Genomic DNA, 22,262 nt, shown 5'->3' on the forward strand with positions numbered 1-22,262 from the left:
TTGTGATGTTGTGGTGGTAGGCAAATTTCAGCGGATCGAGGTCCTTGCTGAGGCAGGAGTTAATTCTAGCCATGACTAGCCCCTCGAAGCACTTCATCACAGAAGATGTGAGTGCAACTAGTCGTTGAATATAATTTCCATTAGGTTCAATTCATTTCACTATTTCTGTAAATCAAACCACCATCAGATTAAATTCATTACTTCTGTCTCTCAACAATTCAAAATAATATTTGTTTGGAAGAGGGGATCACATGCTTGCTGGTACTACAGTGGTAAGAAAGTGCAGAGACACTTTATAGGAAAAATATAAGCTAAGTAAATATGCAAGATGTGGTAGATACAATAAAGAGAAAAGCAAGATTTCCAGCATCTGCAGATTTTCTCTTGTTTGCAAGGTTATCTATATTAGTAGAAAAACTGAAAAGGCTGAGTTTTCCTTTTAAACAATGATATGAAAGGTGTTCACAGTGATCTGGAATTCCTTTAAGTTAATACGCAAGTACAGAAAGCAATTAGAAAGGCAGGCAGTATGTTGACCTTTATAGCAAGATTTGATTACAAGAGAAGTCTTGCACTAATTATATAGAATCCTGTTGAGACCACATCTGGAATATTGTGCATTGACCTGCTCCCTATCAAATGAAGAAATGTTCTTGCGTTAGAGGGAATGAAGTGAAGACTCTTGCTGTCATCGAGAGATAGAGCATGGGAACAGGTCCTTTGTCCACAAAGTCTGCAGCAACGATCAACCCCCCCCCCCATTTACTCAACCCTACATTAATCCAATTTTACATTAGCTTCATATACTTACAGCTCTCTCCAGATGTTAGGCGAGAAGAGGTTAGTTCACAACAGGGGGATGGGAACCAGTGCAGAGAGACAGAGGGGTGTAAAGTGAGGGTAGAAGCAAAAAGTAGTAAGGAGAAAAGTAAAAGTGGCAGGCTGACAAATCCAGGGCAAGCATCAAAAAGGGCCACTTTTCAACATAATTGTATAAGGGCTAAGAGAGTTGTAAAAGAGCACCTGAAGGCTTTGTGTGTCAATGCAAGGAGCATTTGTAACAAGGTGGATGAATTGAAAGTGCAGGTTGTTATTAATGATTATGATATAGTTGGGATCACTGAGACATGGCTCCAGGGTGACCAAGGATGGGAGCTCAACGTTCGGATATTCAATATTCAGGAGGGATAGAGATGAAAGAAAAGGAGGTGGGGTGGCATTGCTGGTTAAAGAAGAGATTAACGCAATAGAAAGGAAGGACATAAGCCGAGAAGATGTGGAATCGATATGAGTAGAGCTGCGTAACACTAAGGGGCAGAAAACGCTGGTGGGAGTTGTGTACAGGCCACCTAACAGTAGTAGTGAGGTCAGAGATGGTATTAAACAGGAAATTAGAAATGTGTGCAATAAAGGAACAGCAGTTATAATGGGTGACTTCAATCTACATGTAGATTGGGTGAACCAAATTGGTAAAGGTGCTGAGGAAGAGGATTTCTTGGAATGTATGCGGGATGGTTTTTTGAACCAACATGTCGAGGAACCAACTAGAGAGCAGGCTATTCTAGACTGGGTTTTGAGCAATGAGGAAGGGTTAATTAGCAATCTTGTCGTGAGAGGCCCCTTGGGTAAGAGTGACCATAATATGGTGGAATTCTTCATTAAGATGGAGAGTGACATAGTTAATTCAGAAACAAAGGTTCTGAACTTAAAGAGGGGTAACTTTGAAGGTATGAGACGTGAATTAGTTAAGATAGACTGGCAAATGACACTTAAAGGATTGACGGTGGATATGCAATGGCAAGCATTTAAAGATTGCATGGATGAACTACAACAATTGTTCATCCCAGTTTGGCAAAAGAATAAATCAAGGAAGGTAGTGCACCCGTGGCTGACAGGAGAAATTAGGGATAGTATCAATTCCAAAGAAGAAGCATACAAATTAGCCAGAAAAAGTGGCTCACCTGAGGACTGGGAGAAAATCAGAGTTCAGCAGAGGAGTACAAAGGGCTTAATTAGGAAGGGGAAAAAAGATTATGAGAGAAAACTGGCAGGGAACATAAAAACTGACTGTAAAAAGCTTTTATAGATATGTAAAAAGGAAAAGGCTGGTAAAGACAAATGTAGGTCCCCTACAGACAGAAACAGGTGAATTGATTATGGGGAGCAAGGACATGGCAGACCAATTGAGTAATTAATTTGGTTCTGTCTTCACTAAGGAGGACATAAATAATATTCCAGAAATAGTAGGGGACAGAGGGTCCAGTGAGATGGAGGAACTGAGCGAAATACATGTTAGTAGGGAAGTGGTGTTAGGTAAATTGAAGGGATTAAAGGCAGATAAATCCCCAGGGCCAGATGGTCTGCATCCCAGAGTGCTTAAGGAAGTAGCCCAAGAAATAGTGGATGCATTCGTGATAATTTTTCAAAACTCGTTAGATTCTGGACTAGTTCCTGAGTATTGGAGGGTGGCCAATGTAACCCCACTTTTTAAAAAAGGAGGGAGAGAGAAACCGGGGAATTATAGACCGGTTAGCCTAACGTCGGTGGTGGGGAAACTGCTGGAGTCAGTTATCAAAGATGTGATAACAGCACATTTGGAAAGCGGTGAAATCATCGGACAAAGTCAGCATGGATTTGTGAAAGGAAAATCATGTCTGACGAATCTCATAGAATTTTTTGAGGATGTAACGAGTAGAGTGGATAGGGGAGAACCAGTGGATGTGGTATATTTGGATTTTCAAAAGGCTTTTGACAAGGTCCCACACAGGAGATTAGTGTGCAAACTTAAAGCACACGGTATTGGGGGTAAGGTATTGATGTGGATAGAGAATTGGTTAGCAGACAGGAAGCAAAGAGTGGGAATAAACGGGACCTTTTCAGAATGGCAGGCGGTGACTAGTGGGGTACCGCAAGGCTCAGTGCTGGGACCCCAGTTGTTTACAATATATATTAATGACTTGGATGAGGGAATTAAATGCAGCATCTCCAAATTTGCGGATGACATGAAGCTGGGCGGCAGTGTTAGCTGTGAGGAGGATGCTAAGAGGATGCAGAGTGACTTGGATAGGTTGGGTGAGTGGGCAAATTCATGGCAGATGCAATTTAATCTGGATAAATGTGAAGTTATCCACTTTGGTGGCAAAAATAGGAAAACAGATTATTATCTGAATGGTGGCCGATTAGGAAAAGGGGAGGTGCAACGAGACCTGGGTGTTATTATACACTAGTCATTGAAAGTGGGCATGCAGGTACAGCAGGCGGTGAAAAAGGCGAATGGTATGCTGGCATTTATAGCGAGAGGATTCGAGTACAGGAGCAGGGAAGTACTACTGCAGTTGTACAAGGCCTTGGTGAGACCACACCTGGAGTATTGTGTGCAGTTTTGGTCCCCTAATCTGAGGAAAGACATCCTTGCCATAGAGAGAGTACAAAGAAGGTTCACCAGATTGATTCCTGGGATGGCAGGACTTTCATATGAAGAAAGACTGGATGAACTGGGCTTGTACTCGTTGGAATTTAGAAGATTGAGGGGGGATCTGATTGAAACGTATAAAATCCTAAAGGGATTGGACAGGCTAGATGCAGGAAGATTGTTCCCAATGTTGGGGAAGTCCAGAACGAGGGGTCACAGTTTGAGGATAAAGGGGAAGCCTTTTAGGACCGAGATTAGGAAAAACTTCTTCACACAGAGAGTGGTGAATCTGTGGAATTTTCTGCCACAGGAAACAGTTGAGGCCAGTTCATTGGCTATATTTAAGAGGGAGTTAGATATGGCCCTTGTGGCTAAAGGGATCAGGGGGTATGGAGAGAAGGCTGGTGCAGGGTTCTGAGTTGGATGATCAGCCATGATCATAATAAATGGTGGTGCAGGCTCGAAGGGCCGAATGGCCTACTCCTGCACCTATTTTCTATGTTTCTATGTTATCACCCATCCACTGCAGGCACAATTTATAATGGCCAGTTAACCTATCAGCCTGCATATCTCTTGAAAGTGAATGGAAACCAGAGCACCCAGAGGAAACGGTCACAGGAAGAACAAGCGAATGCCACACAGACAACATCTGAGATCAGGGCTGAATCCAACTCCCTGGCACTCTGAGGCAATGGCTGCTCCACAGTGCCACCCAGATTAACTCCCTATAAAACAGGTTTGTCATGTGGGAAGAGGTTACATTTACTGCGCTTCCACTCGCTAGCATTTAAAGGAATCCTTGCCCTGCCCCCTTCCTTTCCAGTCCTGAAGAAAGGATACAGCCCAACAAATTTATGTGATATTCCCCTCCATAAATGCTGACCGATCTGTTGAGTTTCTCCACCATTTTAAGCATTTTGTGTACATTGCTCTGGAACTGGATCCTCGATTTCCTCACTTGCAGACCCCAGTCAGTTCGGATTGGCAACAACATCTCCTCCAATCTCCATCAGTACAGGTGCTCCTCAAGGCTGTGTACTTAGCCCGCTGCTCTACTCTCTTTACATTTATGACTGTGTGGCTAAGCACAGCTCCAATTTCATATTTAAGTCTGCTGACAACACTGTATCATAGGCTGAATCAAAGGTGGTGATGAATCAGCATTTAGGAGGGAGATTGAAAATCTGACTGAGTGGAGCCATAACAACAACCTCTCACTCAATGTCAGCAAGACCAAGGAACCGATTGTAGACTTCAGGAGGAGAAAATAAGAGGCCCATGAGCCTGTTCTCAACAGGTTTCTGAGGTGGAGAGGATCAGCTACTTTAAATTCTTCAGGGTTATCATTGCAGAAGACCTGTAAGTGCAATTATGAAGAAAGCACGGCAGCACCTCTACTTGCTTAGGAGTTTGCAAAGATTTGGCATGACACCTGAAACTTTGACAAACTTCTATAGATGTGTGGGAAAGTATATTGACTGGTTGCATCACTATCTGTTTAGGAAGCACCAATGCCCTTGAATGGAAAATCCTACGAAAGGTAGTAGATATGGCCCAGTCCATCTCTGGTAAAGCTCTCCCCACTACTGCACACATCTACATGAAGCGTTGTCACAGGAAGACAGCATCCATCATCAGGGACCCCCACTACCCAGATTATGCTTTCTTCTCACTGCTGCCATCAGGAAAAAGGTACAGGAGCCTCAGGGCTCAACACCACATTCACCACTCAGCCCTCAGGCTCTTGAACCAAGCGGGATAACTTCAAACAACTTCACTTGCCCAACATTGAAATGTTCCCACAACCTACGGACTCACTTTTAAGGACTCTTCATCTCATGTTCTCGATCTTTCTTACTTTTTGTTATTATTATTATTTCTTTATTATTGTATTTGCACAGGTTTTTTTGCACACTAGTTGAATGCCCAAGATGGTGTGGTCTTTCACTGGTTTGATTATAATTATTATTTTATTATGGAGTATGCCCACAAGAAATTGAATCACATGGTTGTATATGGTTACCTATATGCACTTTGATAATAAATTTACTTTGAACTTTGCAAGGATCTCTTGTGTTTATGTAAAGCTGAAGTAACACATTGTGTTCAAATTTGTAATATAAATACAATGGGATGACCATCATTCTTCAATAAAATTACATCCCAAAGGCAGAAGGCAAAAGAATTCAATTATTGACCACTGTGGCACTGCATGATGCTGAGCAATGTTTCAGTCAGATCTCATTACAACACATAACTACATACAACTTACAGTTTTCGAAAAGGAAATGCTAGTTTTCAAATGTACAAACCTGATTCTAAATGCAATATTTACTACCTTTTCCAATATGAAACAAACAAAATTTGTGATTGTCTCAATTACTCACAACCCAAGAAGAGTATGCAGATGTTGCAACACTGAAAATAAAATAAAACTATGAAAGACAACTTAAGTTTATCAAAACAAATGCCGCCCACTAGTTTAAAAATGAAACAACATTTACACAATGCAGGAATAAGTGCTTAAATTAGAATGATTTTGAAAAGGAAATCTTTAAAAGAGCACTGTTGACATTGTAAATTGGATAGGATGATCTTCAGAGGCATTTTTAACGAAGGAATGCCATTTATCTTCCCAATCAAAGCATGACAATAAGATTACAAGTATCCCTTAAAATCAATATTATGAATCTAACATCACTGACAAACTACTATTGCAGAGGTTTACAAGATAACTTCCAATGATCTCAATGAACAAGAAGGCTGTATGGAAATTGAGTTCATTTAGAATTCAACAAATCTTTGCATCCCAAAAGAACAAAGCCTCCTTAAAAATTCAGAAGTTTCATTTATTTTGTATTAATAATATCCAATGGCTAACAAAATGTCACTCCTCTTGTTTCCCTGGATCTTCCAAGGCTTGTGTCTGCTACCAGCTAACAAAATGCAAAACAAAACTGTTTCAAAGCTAAAGCTGCAGCTAAGCCAGTCACACAAACAGGAGGGAATGTGTAAACAGGCAACCTCTGCCTTCTCCTTCATTTCTTTGGGGAAATACTGCTTTGCACCTCTCACCAAAGCAACGTGAGAACTGTAAATCTTCACAAGGCTATCAGAAGCAGACTCCTGTGTTATCCCTCCACATGTCTGAAAACAAGTCAAAGTAACAATATTGCGAAAAGGATCTAAGCTGCTTATTTTTGAAGAGGTGAAAGATAAAATCCAGCCTTTCTTTATATCTTCCTTTTTCCAAGTAATATCTTCACACGTGATGGTTGAACGAACATGGAGTATTGAAATGCCATTGCACCAATGACATCATGTTACCTTAACAAAATAAAGTCACCTTTACAAAGCATTTGAGATGAATCAAGAGCTAAAAAAGGGACATCACTCTCAAAATAACTTTAAACTAGTTGTGTAAAAGTAAATGATATAGTCTATGTTCATTTTTCCTACAAAATAACATTTATACAATCTTCACAAGCCAGAATCTTCTGCTGTATATAGTATCACATAACCTTATATCACCTGTGGTAAGAAATGTTATAAACTATTACAGCAAAGAAACAAAGACACAACTAATGAATGGGATTTATAGATAATTAAATGCTGTAATGTCAACAGGTTACAAACTCCCATATTGTATTAGTGGACTGCACAGTTCCTCCTCTCCTCCTTCTGCAGCGTTTTTAGTTCTGGCGCATGTGCTTAGATATTCATTACATGATTCAGAAAACATAAAAAAAATTAAATTCTGCTCACTGTTAGTACCCAGTTTATCAGTCATAAAGTACAATTATAAATAGATTTTATTTCCATGCTACAACAATAAAAGCTTAGGCTATCTTGGCCATATTTTATTGCATAACTAACGTTAAGGTTTACTGCTACACAAATATTTTGTTTACTCTCTTGTGATTTAAATCCAACTGTTTAATTGGATTTGCTATTCAATTTGGAAATGTTGCATAAATTTTGGATTGAGTTTATATAGATTCTATCAAGTGTGAAATTTAACATTGATTGGGTAGAAGGACAGTTGCCTATTATAAATGTGCCCAGTTTCTCTATCCAGCAAGTACACTAGAAATTGAAATCAGGTGCATTGAGCAATGGATGCCACAGGCACTCGCACCTCCCAATATGCTTGGATCTCAATCTCAAGAAAATATGATACAAACTCAACTTGTAGAAATTCAAAAGCACTATTGAGGGTGTGCAGGAACAGTGAAATAGCAGATGCTAAGTTATCAGATACAACTGACCTATGTCATCCCTTTTCAAGGCCAGAAATGTACAGAAATACAGTAATCTTCCTTTCCCAAAAATCAGGCTCTAAAGGACATGGCATATGACAGCAGGAGATATAAAAGCGCTTGGGTGCAGGAAACCAGCTGTAAGTGCTGGAACAGAATCTAGACCAGATTCTGGGGGTATGTGAGGGAGAAGGCAGGAAGTGGGTTGAGGAAGCAATTAGCAGAAGACTGGTATTCAGGTTCCAGAAGGGGACTGAAACACTGGCACATTGTTGGTATACCTCTGGCTCAGGAAGAGAATGAAGATTTGAGACTGACAACAAACATCACACGTTTGATCGAGGACTGCACTGGTAGAGGAAGGTTGTGAGGCAGGGAGGAGCATAGTGCTTGTTGGCAAACAGAGCATCAGTCCCTGGTGACTAGAGTAGGGTCTTCCAAGGATGCAGGCACACAGTCTACTTATTTGCTGGTATCATAAACCAGCACTCTGATAGGAAGACCTAGTTGTCTTTTTAGTGTTGTTGAAAGGCCTCCAAGCTCCAAATGTCCAGATTCTCTTGCAACACTTGAAAAGGAATCATCAGCACTCTCATCTCTGATACTGAAATCAAATCAAATCAGTGTCACAAGCTTGAAGTTGACAAGGAAGCACTCTGTCAATTTTCCTAAACATACTTAACTAGCTAGATATACAGCGTTTCATTGCTTAATGGCTATAAAAAGCACCATTACGAAACTGAATTTTCGGGCACACATTTTACTTTAAAAACATTTGCAAGTTTAATAAATTAAGATAAATTATTTAGTTGTGACTATCATTCTACCAAATTATAGAGAATTGTATCTGTAGTAATTTTTGCTCTTCAAAGTCAATGCATTTGTGATACTATCCGTGCAAGTCATGGTACAGAACCCTGATCTTTAGATCATTTGAATAGTTTAGCCATCCAACTGTGACATCTTTTCTCCAAACTTACCTGATAAGTTCAATTTTCCTGTTTTTTTCTTCTTTGACTCCCATTTAAATCTCATTAGTTACTCTTACTTCACACAATAGGCACATACATCATTGGCAAATTAAGTCTCCCTCTGTGCCTTAACTATAAATTTCTGATAAGAAAACAACAGTAGAAAAGAAGTGCTGGTTGGAGGGAGCTCACTTCCTGCTGAGTGCAGTTTTCAACTCTCACCCACATGAAGATTTCAAACTGTCAACTACATAGCACAACAACTGATCATTAGAAACTCATAGTATTTTGATAACTTTCTAAATCAATCCTCCATTAAGTCTGTGTAGATTCCTCCCCTTTACCAATCCCCTCACTATGACATCCCACTATTTAACCACATACCACTAAACACTGCTTTGGATATAGTTAACCTAATCACAAAGATTTCACTTATTGCTCTTCCTAGTGATACTCATCAAAAGCTCCAACGATTATAAACTGCAAAGTTAAAGTAATTGACAAAATATAAAATTAAGAAAGTCCCACCACCAAATTAAAGGCAAAGATCTGAATGAGCCTGGAAGTTGAAGCTGTTTTAAAACATAGAAAATTTACAGCACATAACAGGCCCTTCAGCCCACTATGTTGTGCCAACCATGCAAACTACTCCAGAAGCTGCCTAGAATTTCCCTACCACATAGCCCTCTATTTTCCTAAGTTCCATGTATCTATCTAAGAGTCTCTTAAAGACCCTATCGTATCTGTCTCTACAACCTTCACTGGCAGTGCATTCCACACACCCACTACTCTCTGTTTTGGATTGAAGTTCTTACAAGGCACAAATAGAAATATTGAATGGCTTTCCAATATATCCCCACTACCCAGGCCATGCTGTCTTCTCATTGCTGCCATCAGGTAGATGCTACAAGAGCCTCAGGACTTGCACCACCTGGTTCAAGAAAAGCTACTACCCAACAATCATCAGGCACCTGAACAAAAAGGATCACTTGCCATCGATTGAGGGGTTTCCATAACCAATTATCTCCACTTTTAGGACTCTTTATCTTGTTATTTCATGTTCTCATTATTTATTGCTATTTATTTATATTTGAATTTGCACAGTTTGTTGTCTTCTGCACTCTAGTTGATCTTTCATTGATCCTGTTATAGTTACTTCTCTATAGATTTGCTGAGTATGCCCACAGGAAAATGAATGTCAGATTTGTATGTAGTGACATTAATGTACTTTGATAATAAAATTTACTTTGAACTTTGTTCTATGAACACTTCTTTTTCCAAGCTCCTTTATCTAGTCAATAAAGTTATGTTTTGACTGTTCTTCACCCATAGGTTATTTTCTGAAAACTATCACTAACTTTTGACTTTTATCCTATTACTCTTTTTCTCCAAAATGTAGCTTCAAATTTTCCTAAACTAACCATGGTTGTCAAGAATTATTATGTAGCTGGTGCACACTTTCTATTTCATGAAGCTATTCTTCAATTTCAGCCTCCAGCCCATTTCTCTTTTTCTCATTGATTGTTTAGAGGAGGATGCTTTTCTAGACCTATCTTTTCAAACGTATCTGTACTTCCACTAATCTACCTAGAGGCTGATCATTAATTGTGCTATTAGCTCCAGCGAAATGTAACAACTTTTCTACACCTATTGCCTCCCCGGCAGAACATAAAAGTGTTCAATTCACTAACTGTCAAAGGAATTAAAAACTAGAGGCATAAGACTGTCATGATTATATATTGAACTGCCATGTTGTAGGCCACAAGACTAATGAGTGGGAAAAAAAAGAAATCAAACATGAACGGATCCCATCCCATCCTATGAACTCTCTCCACTAAGCTACCTCGATCAAGCGCCTTTGCTGAAATACTCCTGGGAATGCTAATGGTTTTCGAACAGTAGCTAAGCAGGAAAAAAAAATGGTCAAAATGCATCTAAGCATCAAGGCAGGAGAATGAAACTTAAATAAAGCCGAAACTGATCTATGAAAAACACTGCAAGAATAATTCTCCTTTTTGCCTTGGGCTTTACATCCATCAATATTGTGAATGCGAATGCATTAATGTAGATATCAAAATTGCACGCTTTCATGGCCAGTAAGTTTTATTTTAGTTTTACAGAATTAGGACGTGAGATTTTCTCTGGTTAATACCACTTTCCTTCCATTAAAATTTAAAGTTGAAAGTTACCAATTCCAATTGGTAACCAATTCTGCACTATTCTGTGTTTTCAAATCCAACAGTTAGCAACCCTTACTTAAAATTTCACACAAAAGTTAGGTCTGCACCTGTGTGTCTCCATACAGCATTTGGTGACCCTGTGGTCTCTGTCCTGTTGGCTGATGTCAGAACATTTTTCAAGAGGATGGACCCTCAAAGGGTGTAGGGCTCTGATTGTGAAGCTGGTACAATCTCTAAAAACCTGTGCCAACCAACTGAGGGGAGTGTTCAAAGACATCTGCAATCTCTTCCCGTTGCAGTTGGGAGCTTCCGACATGTTTCAAAAGGGTGAGGATCATATCAGTTCAAAAGAGAGCAGGATGAGCTGCCTCAATGACTGTTGCCCAGTGGCACTCATGTCTACAGTGATAAAATGCTTTGAGAGCTTGGTCATGGCTAGAATCAACTCCTCCCTAAGCAAGGACCTGGACCCGCTGCAATTTGCCTATCACCACAATAGATCTACAGCAGATGCAATCTCACTGGCTCTCTTCTCATCCTTGGATCACCTGAACAATAGTAATACTTATGTCAGGCTGCTGTTTGTTGATTACGACTCAGTGTTCAACACAATTATACCCCCAGTTCTATCAACAAGCTCCAAAACATAGAACAGTACAGGCGCTTCAACCCACAATGTTGTGCCGACCCTCAAACCCTGCCTCCCATGTAACCCTCCACCTTAAATTCCTCCATGTACCTGTCTAGTCATCTCTTAAACTTCACTAGTGTATCTGCCTCTACCACTGACGCAGGTGGTGCATTCCACGCACCAACCACTCTCTGAGTAAAAAACCTTCCTCTAATATCTCCCTTGAACTTCCCATCCCTTATCTTAAAGCCATGTCCCCTTGTATTGAGCAGTGGTGCCCTAGGGAAGAGTTATTTTAAAGTAGAAATAACTCCACTGGTCCGCATAGCAGCTTTCTTAACTACCCTATCTACCTGTGAAGCAACTTTCAGTTATCTCTGGACATGTACCCCCAGGTCCCTCTGCTCCTCCACACTTCCAAGTATCCTGCCATTTACTTTGTACTCTGCCTTGGAGTTTGTCCTTCCAAAGTGTACCACCTCACACTTCTCCGGGTTGAACACCATCTGCCACTCTCAGCCCACTTCTGCATCCTATCAATGTCTCTCTGCAATCTTCGACAATCCTCTGCACTATCCACAACACCACCAACCTTTGTGTCGTCAAAAACCTGGTCTTCTAACTCTCTTTCCAACTGGATCCTTGGCTTCCTCACCAGGAGACCGCAGTGAGTGCAGATTGCAAGTAACATCTCCTTACTGACAATCAATACTGGTTCACCTTTACCGATGCTGGCTTAGGCTACTGCTCTGATCTCTCTATACCCACAGCTGTCTGGCTAGGCACAGCTCAAACAGCATTATAAATTTGCCGACGGCACAAAGGGTGCACAGTTTCAAGTTCCAGGGTGTCAACATCTCTGAGGATCTATTCTGGGCCTATCATATTGTTGGAGTTACAAAGAAGGCACTTTCGGAGAATTGGTATGTTACTAAAGACACTCACAAATGTCCCGTGGAGAGCATTCTAAATGGCTGCATCACTGTCTGTTATGGAGGGGCCATTCCACAGGATTAGAAAAAGGCGCCTAAATACTATATATTCCTGTAGAAAGTTGTAAACTCAGCTTGCTCCTTCATGGGCACTAGCCTCCCAAGCATCCAAGACACCTTCAAAAAGTTGATGCCTCAAAAATGTGGCATCTATCTTTAAGAACCCCCACCATCCAGAACATGCCCTCTTCTCATAACATCAGATCTCTGGATTGACAACAAACCTACGAACACCACCTCAGTACTATGTCCTTTCTTTTTGCACTACAGTACTTCTATAATACCATACAGGCGCGAGCTGGATCAGCTGGTTGAATGGTGTCGCAGCAACAACCTTGCACCCAAAATCAGTAAGACTAAGGAATTGTTTGTGGACTACAGGAAGTGAAAATCCAGGAAACACACACGACTGTAATAATACAATGCATATTGTATTGCTATTGATAGTTCTATTATTATGTATTGCAATATACTGCTGCCACAAAACAACACATTGCACAACATATGCCAGTGATTCTGATTCTAGTTTTAAGGCTGATCCTTTATATGGCAGAGACAGCAGTTGAAGATCTGAAAAAGCTGGGAACTGGATACTTAAATTTTCCAATTAAATATCTTAATTCCTATCTCTGACAAAAATGATAATGCATTTACATCATCAGAATATCAGAAATACACGTGAAAATATAAACAATGTTTTCAGTGTTTTGTTGATTTAATATGTTTGCTATCTTAACTGTTTGCCGCTCCTAACTTGGAAAGAAAAATCTGTTTTTAAATAAAACTATTTCATTAGATTCCGAAAACCATGTGGTATTTGTTAACAGCTAAACACTTCCAGGTGAGTAAACGCTTCTTCACCTGCCCCCCCCCCCCCCCCACCATGCCATCGTGCCAGAGAACAGGAATATATAGTATTTGGGCTGAGCGTTTTTTGACACCTTGAAATGCGCCATCTTTCCCATGCATCTCTAAAAGTTAAAGCTGCCATGCGAACCAGTGGAGACCAGGCAATCCGCGAGTTAGGAGGTCAGTATACTCAGTTTAACTCGGTTCCAAAGCTATGTTATTGGAGATGTGAAGCCCCTGACCTGAACAGTCCCCGGTATGTTGAAACCATTAAACTTAGACGGAGCTTTATACTTAAAGCCGGAGTCAACCCAGGCATACAGGGAACTGAGCAAAACTGCCCATTGAGTATACACGTTACCAAACTGAGCACCCAATGCGCTCCATTCAGAAAACAGGATGTACAGTAGTACCTGCTGACAGTGGCATTAAGTATCAAGCTTTATCTTGCTACATTATTACATGGTGAAACTGCGATTTATATTAAGTAACCATTAAAGCATTTCAACACGTATGACTTTTAAATTTCCCAATTTATAATGAGTTGCAAAAGTATATAGAATGGTTTTAGTACTTTAAAATGAAGCAAGTTAAAAAGTACCACTTCCGACTTTCTAGCACTTGTGATCCCAAATGACGGACGAACCAATTTAATCAGAGTTCCGTGAAGAGATACTTCATATTTTACCTCACCAATCACATATTATATTATACAGCCACGCGACGTTACTTAAAACGCTGAGTCAAGTAGGTTCTCTAAGTCACAATAGGTGACATATCTGCAAAACGTGCATATATATTCTGACAATAATGGTACCAGTCCCACTCATTTATCATAGCAGGCTAGCCTAAATACTAAGTGTTGCAACGGGCCAGAACCATATTTTGTGCCATTTCGTCCGCTACATCAAATAAACAGGAACTATAAAGCACGATATCAAAATTATAGTTTTTAAAAATAAGCAAGATAGATGCCTGCATCGATCTACAGACTCGGTTGCTCCATTCCAGGCAGGCTTTTTCCGAGAGGGAGGAAGATTGCAGTTTCAGCACTTCGTATTGCACGATACCGCAGAGCTTGGGAAATGATGGCAAAGCCCTGCCAGCTCCCCATCGGAAAGCATGCCGGAATCTACTGTACACTCGACTCTGGGACTCTTAGTGTCCGCCTGCGCTTCACATAACTGCTGTTGCCGATGATGCTCTCTACTTACGCGATGCTGCCAGTCCCACACTGGTGTTGCCGCTGCTGATGCAAATCCAGAAGAGCGCTGTTATCCTGCGCAGAAGGAACCCAAACATCGTCCAGTTCATTCACAGCTGGTTACAAAATAGGGGGGGAAAGGGGGTGCAAGAAATAGATAATGATAGCCGCTTCGTTCCCTTCCAGCCGCTTTATACCGGAGCCAATTGTCAATGTAGGGGATTGGCTAAGTGGAGCAGGAGCCCGATGCTACCGGCAGCGCTCTCTCTCACTGTCAGCCTGGTGTGCACCGAGCTGTTGCCAGGGCTGTGTGCAGCTCGCACTTGCACTCTCTCTCCTCTCTCCTCCTCCCTCCCTCCCTCCCAGGGCACGGGTCTGCCGCGCGCTCAGCCCCCGCCCACTTCGCCGGGCGAAGCAACAGCGCCACCGGAGGGGGAGTACTCGCACACCGGCCTCTTCAATCTGTTCCCGCAGCCTGCGATGCTCAGTCGCGGTTGCGCGGATCTTCCCGATCCCGCTCCACAGAAAGCCGCGTTGCCAGGTGCAAGGTGACGAGGAAGTAGGGAGGTGGGGCGATATAGAACGGCTTTTGCTTGGTCCATCCCCGCCTCCCCCCCCCCGGGCTGCAGATGGCACCATCCTCCAAGCCGCTCCTCTAAAGGGCTGAAAGCGGAGTGCCGCTGCTGCCGCACGCTGCCAGATGTCCGTGCGGTCTTATCTCCCGCCCTGTTGTCTGCTGATTAAAATTTGACCGCAGTATCTACTGCATCGACTTCGTTGGTACGCGCAGGTTGCGCACACCAGGAGCAGAGGGACCGCAATTACTGACTAACGAGAAAAAGGATAAAGTCCAGCTAGAAAGAAAAGTACCCATTCAACATTTCTGATGCGTGTAAATAAAAACAAAATAAATGTCGCGTTGCTATACGCATTGCTCCACTGGAAGAAACTATTCCGTATCTACAGGAGCAATATACGGTGAAGAGTGACAAATTTAAGGTGCCCCTTTGAACGCTGAGCAAAATGCAATGTAACGTAAGTATGCAGGAGAAGCAAAATCTTGACCATGATCTAGATATTTACACGTCTTTCACATTGACACATACGCATTTATGAAAGTGCTGCGAAGCCGATAGACGTTTACAGCAGCGTTGATTTGAGGTAAACCGAAAAATATTGCTGGCATTACCAATCTCACGGATTTGCAAGTTTCTCGGGACAATGCTATCAAATAGGACAGCATTGATCGAATTCAAGCTTTCGCTTTAAAAACATTGTATGTGAATATAGGAATTCTTCAGTGATTTTCAAAGTCGACATCTCAACGTGCCTATAAATTGAGAAAGTACGAAACATCCAATTTTAACCAGGGGAACTGTGAATCTGAAGAGGTGAAGCATTCCCTTCTTCTGATCTACTGAATTTGATGAGGCATCGAGCCTCTTTGACTTGTAAGGGGCAGTGTTTCTTATATATTATATGTCTTATAAATTATATTATCTTATATATTATATGTCTTCTTTACAGCACCCTGTTTATGTGTTTTCAGGAAATAATAAAACGTCAGCAAAAATGCTCATAGTGTATAAGCACTTTTGCAGCTGTAGTAACAGACAAATTCACGGGAAAATATTTGTCAAGGAACTTTTATCTTTGGAAAAGTTTAGAACCAGCACTCCAAAACAAACTACACCAGGTAATGACATCCTTGTCAACAAGATTTACATAATTTCCTTTTTCTTGATAAATATTATACTTTCTTAGATAGTGATAGCTTTTGTTCAACTTGTAAGAGAGCAAAGCCAAGCCATTTTCACAAACTTCAGTATAATACATTTTTGAAATGGACCATTCTTCATAGTTTATGAGAATAATTCAAACTTTCCTGTTTTGGTTTCAATAAATGACTAGAGATGCCCTTGGCTCATTGATGACGTCATTTACAGCCAGTACTTGCTTGCAGCCTCCTCATCTATTTTGTGACAACTAAATTGATTTATGGATAAATATTCTATATGATTTGAATCCTAGTTTTGAGAATATAATTTCTTTCTCCCTCATTTCACTCTTGTCATTGTGTTGCCTAATATATCATGCATTATTCTCCGGCAATATAACTTTCATCAATTCCAATCCCAAGTTTAGAAAGTTGATGGTAATCAAATAGAGGTGTTGTAAATGACAAAGGAATTCAATGTGATGCACTCAATCCATTTTACTTGGCTGGAGTATTTCCCAAAATAAGAATAATGCCTACATGCAGTGAACATTTTAAAACTGTTCACCATCTCTCCTCCACTACCCAACACTATACTCACATATACTTTATCTCAACCCACCCCCATACCCAGAAGAAAGTGAGTCAACAGAGTTACCTCAGCTCTGCCTTATGTGGTAGCTGGAACAGACGGAAAGGACTGAATCACCCAATCCTGTTCCTGTTCCTTCACTTATAGAAAGCTCAGAATGTGCCAGCCTTTATTTTCTCATCCTTCTGTGAGGTAACTTTAACTGTTCATTCCCCTCCATAGATGCTGCCTGACTTGCTGAGTTGCTCCAGCATTTTGTTTTGTGAAGGTTTTGCGAGTACTCTTTTAAATTCTAGAGCATAAATTTTTGGGTTGCAATTATTTTGCTTTCTATCCTTTGTACACCGCCCACACATCTGCAAACACAATGAATTAGTCGTAATACTGACTCTAAGATCGTGCAACACACATAAAAGTTGCTGGTGAACGCAGCAGGCCAGGCAGCATCTCTAGGAAGAGGTGCAGTCGACGTTTCAGGCCGAGACCCTTCGTCAGGACTAACATCAGGACTAAGATCGTGGTCTGATTCCTGCCACTGTCTGTAAGGCATTTGTATATTCTCCCCATGATGACATGTATTTCCTCCCACATTTCAAAGATGTATGGTTAAGGTTAGTAAATTGGGGCATATTTTGTTCGTGCCAGAAGCTTGATGACACTTGCGGGCTGCCCAGTATAATCGTCACTAATTTGATTTGACAAACGATGCATTTCACTGTATGTTTTGATGTGCATGTGACAAATGAAGTAAATTTTTAATCTTTTAATCTAATGAATTTGGAATGTTTGAAGTTGGAATATTGAAAGCAATTTTGGGCCCCATATTAAAGGAAAGATTTGCAGACCCTGGAGATGGTCAACAGGAAGTTCGCAACACACAAACACAAAATGCTGGACGAACTCAGCAGGCTAGGCAGCATCTCTGGAAAAACGTACAGTCGGCGAGAAGAGTTTCAGCCCGAAATGTTGACTGTACTTTTTTTCTACAGATGCTGCCTGTCCTGCTGAGTTCCTCCAGCATTTTGTGTGTGTTGGTCAAATTTCCAGCACCTGCAGATTTTCTCTTTGTTTGTGAGGAAGTTCGCAAGAGTGATCCTGGGAGCAAAAAGATGAATACAGAAGAGCGTTTGATGGCTCTGGGCCTGTACACAATGGAGTTAAGAATAAGAAGAGTGTCTCATTGAAATCTACTAGTTCCGAAAAAGTCCTGAGAGAGTGGACATGGAGGGAATGTTTCTATCAGTAGCCAAGCCTAGGACAGGCTGGGTGGTCCTATGGCTCTCATGCCCAAGGTGGCATGTGCAAAATTTTTGTTAGTACAGAGCATGCATTCCTGCCCCTCAATTCTTTAAACCCCACCCATATTTACAAGATTCTTAATGATTATCTTGACTGCCAAGTGAAGCAGCAAATGTTTTTTTTTACAACCTGAGAGCAGTGGGATGTTTTCAGAGGAAATGTCTCATGCCGTCTTAGTGTCAAGTAGAGAGTTGTGAAAACACATGACATTGGATGATAAGTTTTGAAATCTTCACTATCCTGGTTCACACATCAGTATTTGGATAGCAAACAGTTACGTGACAATATTACTTGGAAATTATGTTAATTTTCAGTTGCGTTGGTAAAAACATTAATATTAATAATTTTTGAACAGGTTTTCTAAAATGCTTCATTTATTTCAATCTGTCTCTGTTACATTTTTATTTATAGTAAAATAATAAATATACATAACTAAGCAGGAGAGCTCATCACTCTCCCTTGAAAAGTCCATAGGTATTTTTACTAATTCAGTAATCAATGATAATCTCTACTGAAAATTACCATGGCAAATTAGAGGGAGTTTTTTTTTAGATTATCACAAATTTCAGCATACACTCTCAAAAAGGTTTGACACCTCTGGCTTGGGATCTGAGCATCTCACATCTGAGTAAAGCTCCTTTTGAACTGAGATGACCAGTAGTTTCTTCAGCTAAAGGAGGGTGAACCCATAGAATTCATGACAATAGAAGACTGTGAATGCCAACACATTGGGTGAATTTAAGGCAGAAACTGATAGGTTTTTGGTCGGTAAGGGGGGTTAGAGTTTACAGGGAGAAGGTGTTAAAAAAGGATTGAAGAAAAAGTCAGCTATGAATGAATGGCAAAGAACACTTGATGGCTTGAATAGTCTAATTCTTTTCCTAAAGTTGTCTGGACAAGCAAATTTAACTTAATGTTAATAACACAAAATTGAGAAAATATTATTTTCTAAAAGCAACAATATTTTTTGTCTCATGAGTCTCAGACTTTGCAGTTTCCAGTAACTGCAATACGACATCAGTTTATTTCACTTCAGCAATATTTGTATTAAATTGCAATTAATTGTCATTAGTATAATTTTAAGGAACTACCACGCCATGACATAAAATTTTTCCTGCATTCTATGTGGGGTAATCTATCTAAATTTTGAATTTAGTTTTAAGATGAGAAATTTGGTGTGAAGCCCATGCTCTAAACTTAAGTAAAATCTATAACAATAGTTTTTACAGAAGGATTGGGTTGGCTACAGTGGCCAAGCAAAGAAGATAAAAAATGTAAGGTAGTAGGCATGCAGAGGCAGATATTTCAGTAGATTTTTCTTAAATCTTAGCAAAATAGATGTCTCAGTGAGTAAGAAATGCGGTTGTGTGAAAGATTCATCGTTATGGCTCAAAAAATCGAACTGCTGAAGGAACTCGGGTCGAGCATCATCTGTGAGGGAAAAGGAATTGACGATGTTTCAGATCAAGACTGAGAGTGGAGAGGGAAAATAACCAGTGCAGAGAGGTGAGGGGTAAATTTGTAAACCAAATCAGTTTTATTGTCACGGGTACCAAGGTACAGTGAAGATTGTTGCTTTTCATACTATCCTTACAGATTATATTGTATCATATGTATACACTGAATATACAATGTACAATACCAAAATGCAGATTAGAGTGATTCAGCTACATGGAAAGTGCAAGACAAGAGTGTGTGTAGGCACAAGATTCAGGAACAGTTGTTGCCCTGTGGCCATCATGGTCCTAGACTGGCTTCACTCACTTCGACACTGAACTGACTCCACAGCCTGTAGACTCACTTTCAGGGTCTCTGAAGCTCGTGTTCTCAGTATTGTTTGTTTCCTTGCTTTTAGTAATTGCATGATTTGTCCTCTTTTGCACATTGGATGTCTGCCTGTCTGCTTTTTGTGGACTCAATTGTATTTCTTTGTTCTCCTGTGGGTGGCTGCAAGAAAATCAACTTCTAGGTTGTATATGGTACAGCTACTGAGATAATAAATTGAATTTGAACTTCAAACTTTGAATAATGAGGAAGGTTGTGAGGTCAAGGGTCCATCCCATTGTACAAGGGGACTGTCCAATTGTCTTTTAATGGTCGAATTGAAAAATTGAAGCTGTCTTTCAGCAAGGTGGTACGTTCATTCAGGCTTTTGTATCTTCAATAGGAGGAGGAGGAAGAAGAGAGAACGCTCAGGGTGGGTAGACTCTTAGATTATGCTAACTGCAGTGAGAAGCATGGACAGAGTCCATAGAGGAGAGGCTGGCTCCCATGATGCACTGAGCTGTACCACAACTCTGCAGTTTCTTGTGGCCACGGGCAAAGCGGTTTCTACATTAAGCCAACAACAGAGTGATAGGTGAAGCAAAGAGGATGGGCATATGGAAGCAGGTGCGGGAGGGGATTGGAGAAGGGTTAAGCTGAGTGATAGGTGTAAGTGACGGAGCCCGGAAGAAGCAACACAACAGACTTTTAACACCATAAATCAGCGAATTGCTTTGTCATGTCTCCCTTCTCACTGTGAAATGGGAACATTTCTTTTTCCTTATTAGGGAGAGAGAGAAAGTGAGTCTGTGGTATGTTGAATTACCGGGTGATCGAGGAGTCTTTGGGGTACTGCAAGTCTGTGTCTTTATTGATGCTTTGCTGCATGCTTGAGTGGTCAGTGGGCGGTGCTGATGCTTTCCTGCTGGTGGGGGGGGGTCATTGCTTTGCTGTTGCTTATGTGTGGGAGGGGGAGCTGGGGGGGCTTTGGAATTCTAACATCTTACTGTCATTGATTCTTTGGGGCACTCCTCTGTTTTCGTGGATGTTAGGGAAGAAGAAGAATTTCAGGATGTATATTGTATACATTTCCCTGACATTAAATGTACCTATTGAAAACTGTTGAAAAATATGACAGATGCGACCCAGTGAGGTCAGGTGATGGGCAAGAAGGCTGAAGATGGAGACAGCAGCTGAAAGGTGATAAGTGGTGACGCAACTTCTGGAATCTAATAAGTAAAGAAGGTAATAATGGGAGGCATTATTTTTCCATTCCCCAACCTATCTGATCCACCTAAAGTCCTCTCAATTCTCAAATTCCTTCTCCAGGGCTCCACTACCCTGTCCTGGTTCCAGCCGCCTACTATCCAAACACTTCACCCGTCAGATCCCTTCTCCAGGGCTCCACTACCCTGTCCTGATTCCAGCCACCTACTATCCAAACACATCACCCATCAGATCCCTTCTCCAGGGCTCCACTACCCTGTCCTGGTTCCAGCCGTCTACTATCCAAACACGTCACCCATCAGATCCCTTCTCCATCTGGTTCCATCAGCCCTTCACCTCTCCAAGGTCCACATTATCACTTCCCTTACTTACCAGATTCCCACTTGTAGCCTTTGTGTCGCAACCTATCACCCTCCAGCAGATGACTTCACCTCTATCCCTTGCCCCAACCTATTCCCCCACCCCAACTCATGCTCTCCTCTTCCATCAGTCACCCAGCTGTTTCTTGTTTCCCCTTCCCCTTCCCCACCTAGCTCCATCCACTCATCACCATCCTTCACTCTTCCTCAGTCCACCTATCATCAATGTGCCAGATAGCCTACTCCGGCTCCTATTTCTTATGTACTTCCCACCCACTTTTATTGACTATTTTCCCTCTCCGCTGTCAGTTTTGATGCAGAGTGCCAACCTAAAACGTCAACAGTTGCTCCCCGCCCTCCCCCCACCCCACGCAACAGATGCTGCTCAATCGGCTGAGCTCCCTCAGCAGTTGTTTTTCTTTGCTCCAGATAACAGCATCTGCAGTCTCTCGTGTCTCATCATCATGGCTACCGGCAGAAGCTAGGGATTGCATAACTAAAGTTAGGCTAGAGAATTAGGTATTTTTTGTAAAGAAATCAGCAAAGTCAAGTTAAAAGGAAGAGGAAAATACAATGCAAGATGGAACTAGCAAATAACATGTAAAGATAGAAAGAATTTCTGCAAATATATAAAACAGGATAGAATAACTAAAGTAGTATTTAGTTCCCTGAGAAATTGAGACTGGGAAATTAATAGTGGGAAATTGAGAAAAAAATTCAAATTGGTAGTCAATAACTGATGGAGTACAGCAGGATAATAGTGGGGCCCCAACTCTACCTCGAGGTAACCTGTTCCCCCTCTGATC

The 22,262-nt window shown here is 41.1% G+C and overlaps 1 protein-coding gene across 1 annotated transcript in view; it reads right to left on the reverse strand.

The window, feature by feature from the left end:
- LOC140195385 (contactin-associated protein-like 2) overlaps positions 1–14,575 on the reverse strand; it is a 1,890,266-nt gene extending 1,875,691 nt beyond the window's left edge. The window contains exon 1 of the mRNA XM_072253599.1: positions 14,509–14,575. The gene's annotated coding sequence lies outside the window, so the exon portion shown is untranslated. The remainder of the gene's footprint in view (positions 1–14,508) is intronic.
- Between the last annotated feature and the right edge of the window lie 7,687 nt (positions 14,576–22,262).

Source organism: Mobula birostris, chromosome 3 (assembly GCF_030028105.1).
Source record: "Mobula birostris isolate sMobBir1 chromosome 3, sMobBir1.hap1, whole genome shotgun sequence".
NCBI lineage: Eukaryota > Metazoa > Chordata > Chondrichthyes > Myliobatiformes > Myliobatidae > Mobula > Mobula birostris.